Below are 4,774 nucleotides of genomic sequence, written 5' to 3' on the forward strand. Positions count from 1 at the left end.
AAAATAATAGGGTTTTGGGAAATGATACATGGGATAACACAAGAAATTCTGGGTTACACATTTCCTATGAATCACAAGCTACTCTATATGTGTAATTACACAGAAAATGAGATACAGGTTGGGGACTCTTATCTATTCAAGATACTCATGGTCGCTGGGAAAAAGGCTATCACAAGGAAATGGGGTACGGAAGACATACCTACTCAGGCCCAATGGGTAGACATAGTGGGGGAAATCCATGTTATGGAAAGACTGACTCACAGACTACGACTTTTAGGACCACAGATGGACAACAAATGGATGAAGTGGACTCTATGGCAATTGACACAGACTTGAGACATGACAGCAGTAGCTTTTTCTTTTCCTTTTAATGTTTTTCTTTTGTTGTTTTTGTTGTTGTTGAATTGTTGTATTATTGTTCTTATTGTTGAATAAAAAGAAAATTGCAAAAAAAAAGAAAGAGGATTCAGGCATAATATATTAAAGTGTGTAGCTTACTGCCTATATCTTACTAAAAAGTAGTCTAAATAGTTGGTAGTATGTAGTAGATACTTTTAGCAAACAGGCAGTATTCTAAATCTCAAGAAACAATCCTAAATGTTTTGTATCTGTTGTGTGTGTGTAGATTCATGAATATAACTTTATAACTCTTTCATATAAATGAAAATGAGTGTTGACAACAATATACTGTATCAGATTTCTTTGGCTCAAAGACATTTTAACTAATAAACACTGGGCAGTGTTAGGTTTAGGACAAGGCCCAGCAGGGGTGTATTCCATAAATGTCGCTAAAGGACAATCCAGGTTTATTTTTAATAAATCTGGCAAAATGTATCAAAATATACCTGGATTTCCTTTAGTGATGTTGATGGAATACCCCCCAGGTGTGCACTATACAGGAAATGGAGCAAGTCTTCTCCAGTCATTGGTAGAGTTGAGTGAGGATTAGGAGAACATTGAAAAATACATTTTATTTTCAGTGTTCATTGTTGTACAAAAGGCAGAGATCAGGAAATCAGCCACACCTGAGCATAATTGGTTAGCCTATAGCTAACAGGTGCAGCTAATTAGCCAGTCATGGCTCATTGGGGTTGGAGATCCTTTATAAGCACAAGAAAAAGTTTGTCAGATATAGCAGGAGTTCTATTCTGACAGAGCCTTTGTTAATCCAATGGTAGTGCTGGCTGCCAGTAGGCGTTTGATTAACAGAATGGCAGTGACTTTTGTAGTTTTGTTGAGGTAAGTTTTTAAGTTCAAGATGGTTGAGATTCTCTGAACTTGGAAATGTATGTGGTGTGTTTATTTGTGAATGTGTTCCAGGGCCTCTTGGGTTTTTTGCCTGCTGATTGGAGGAATAGGCTGTTTTCCTGCACCAAAAGGTAGGTGTTGGTTCAAGTCAATCTAATTTGGTGAGGACCAGAACTTTGATGGTCAAACAGATTTGAGCATTTTAGTTTCCATTTTTCTTCAACGTCTGTGTTCCCTCAGGTGACAGCTCTGGAAATATGAATACAGGCAGCATCAGTGATCCCTCAGGCTCGGTGCCGATTGCTTCCATCGACTCTCGTTCAAGCTTCCAGCAAGGCAGGAGAGGCCTCTACCGAAACCGCTACATCCCTGGTGATGCCCAAATGGTTAAGTACCCAGCCCTGATGGCGCCGCGAGTCCATATGGTGCCCCAAAGCTCTCAGGGCAGCTTCACTGATGTCTCAGGCCTGGCTCCAATCGCTTCCGTCAACTCCCGTTCTACCTTCGAGGGAACCAGAAAAACCTTCTACCAAAACCGCTACACTCCTGGTGGGACACAGGGGTCTAGCGGTTCATTTGGACAACAGCAAATCCAAATGGTGCCACACAGCTCTCAGGGAAGCCTCGGTGACGTCTCAGGACTGGCTCCAATGTCTTCTATCAACTCTTGGTCAAGCTTCCAGCAAGGCAGAAAAGGCCTCTACCAAAACCGCTACGTCCCTGGAGAAGTCCAGCCTCAGTCTGGCAGCCATGATGCCACAGGTGGAAGTTTTACTTTAGACATTCTACCTCAGGTGCAGGACGTTTTAGACGTTCTACCTCAGGTGCAGGATGTTCAAAGGTAATTTACTAGGGTTTGGAAACTTCCCTTGATTCTTTATGTTAATGGAATGATTCCTGATGCTCTTCTTTGATCTTCTCAACAGGAAAGACCACTGGTAGGACTAGGTGGATTCATCCCTAGATGCAGCAATGGTAAAGCTTGATTTTCATTGCATGATTTTAAGTTGTAAGATGATGACAGGACTTGATGTCGCTAACTACCTTATTTTGTCCTTTAGGTTCTGTGTTGGGTGGTCAGTTGCTGTTCCTGCTACTTTTTCAGAAACAGAACCAATAAATAATTTGACTCATTACATTTGTCTCTGTTTCACTTCAAATGCCAGCTGATGTGGGTCAGTGTCAGCATCCCTCATGGGAATATGTTTGGTAAGCTTCTTGGTTGGTGTGCTGCCTCATATGCCCTCTGCATGCCTCTGATGGTTTCAAGAATAGCTAAAACTAGCACTTCTATGCAGTAAATCAGTTATCAAGGGTGAAATGTGTGATCATTTTGCTTTTCTGGAGACCTTTCCATGTGGAAGGAAGACTCAAATCAGGAAATGCACTTGGCCAATCGGTATCATTTTTCTGAACTTGTTTCACACACAACTGTATAGAAAGCTGCTATAATGAACAACCGTTTTGAAAAGGGCTTTAAGATATAAAATGTAAACTAGGGTTTTAAGTATGCCTAAATGTAAAGTCATTTTGCAACTTATTGTGTGTTTTACTTGCATGTTAATTCTATTACTGTTGACCTAAAATGGACAACCTCAGTACTACCATATCCTTTTATATGATGTGGTCTCTTTAATGTGGTGTTCACTCATTACTTTACCATGTCTAGTGAGTTGTATACTCTTGACTTCACCTATTGAAGCTCATGGAGCAGGGCCTGTGTCTATGGGGCAGTGCCCAGTGGAATGTGGTGAGAAAGTAACTCAGTGAAAATTTAACAAATTACTACGAACAACATGGTTGAAAGAGGATTCAGGTATAATATATTAAAATGTGTTTACTGCCTATATCTCACTAAAATGTAGGCTCTAAATAGTTGGTAGTATTATGTTTGGTATGTAGTTTTAGCAAACTGTAGGCAGTATTCCAAATCTCAAGAAACAATCCTTTATTTTTTGTATCATCTGTTGTATGTGTAGTTGCATGAATATAGTTTTATAACTCTTTCATATAAATGAAAATGAGTGTTGACAACAATATACTATATGCATCAGATTTATTTGGCTCATAAAACGTTTGAAATAATAAACACATGGCTGTATGAGATTTAAGACAAGGCCCAGCAGGGGTGTATTCCATCAATGTTGCTAAAGGAAAATCCAGGCTTATTTTGGATAAATCTTGTGAAATGTATCCAAATAAGCCTGGATTTTCCTTTATTGATGCTGATGGAACACCTCCCAGGTGTGCACTATACAAGATATGGAGCAAGTCTTCTCCACAGTCATTGGTAGAGCTGAGTGAGGATTGCGAGAACATTTAAAAAAAAAGAAAAAAATCAGTGTTCATTGTTGTACAAAAGGCTGTGATCAGGAAATCTGCCACACCTGAGCATAATTGGTTAGCCTATAGCTAACAGGTGCAGCTAATTAGCCATTCATGGCTCATTGGGGTTGGGGATCCTTTATAAGCACGAGAAAAAGCTTGTCAGGTATAGCAGGAGTTCTATTCTGACATAGCCTTTGTTAATCCAATGGTAGTGCTGGCTGCCAGTAGACTTTTGATTAACAGAATGGCAATGGCTTTTGTAGTTTTGTTGAGGTAAGTTTTTAAATTCAAGGTAGTTAAGTTAATTGTAGACTACCACCATCAAAGCTGACGTGCTGACGTGATCCAAGATGGCGCCGACCATGGCTGCTATGGCGCTACAGTTTGTTGTGTTCTGTCTGTTCTGTGTCTCTGTGTCCTGCCTAACGTCGTACACAAACGACGTTCTACTGCACATGAGGGGTTTAACCCCACCGGACATCTTCCCCAAACTACTCACCCGTTCCACGGACATTCTGGATATGCTTGTGAGGGGGACCGCGTTTTTCGCCAGAGCTGTGAGGTGGATCAGAAGGCAGCGAGGTCGGAGAGCCGGCTGTTTGGTTCGCCTTCGGCGGAGAGGGACGCGACCACCACTACCGGGCATATTCCTGAGCAACGTGAACTCCCTCTGCAATAAAATGGATGAACTCCGGTGTCTCGTTGCGAGGAACAGCGACTTCCACTCCTCAGCTGTCTTCGCGTTCACGGAGACGCATCTACCTTCATCTGTCCCTGACGAGGCGGTGGAGCTAGAGGGATTCTCCGCGTTCCGGGCTGACAGAGACTTCGAGGCGGTGAGCAAGAGAGGTTCCCGCCCACCCCCGCCCTCTCCCTCCACCCCCCCCCGGCTACAACCACCACCCCCGTCCCCCAGGGGGGCCAATGTCCCTCCTGCTACCCCCACCCTCCCCCCTCCCCCCCCCCTCCCTCCCCCCTCCTCACCCGCCCCGCCCACCCCCACCCCCCTTTCCCCACCCCCTCTCTCTGTCACAGTGCGAGAAGTAAACAGACTGTTTAAGAGGCAGAATCCCCGGAAGGCAGCTGGTCATTTCCAGCATTTCCAGCTCCAGGTCCACCAGCACGGGCTCCCCGCAGGGCTGCGTCCTGTCTCCAGCACTATTCTCCCTTTACACCAACAGCTGTGTCTCCTGCCACC

Source organism: Nansenia antarctica (genome assembly GCF_963989245.1).
Source record: "Nansenia antarctica genome assembly, chromosome: 2".
Lineage (NCBI taxonomy): Eukaryota > Metazoa > Chordata > Actinopteri > Argentiniformes > Microstomatidae > Nansenia > Nansenia antarctica.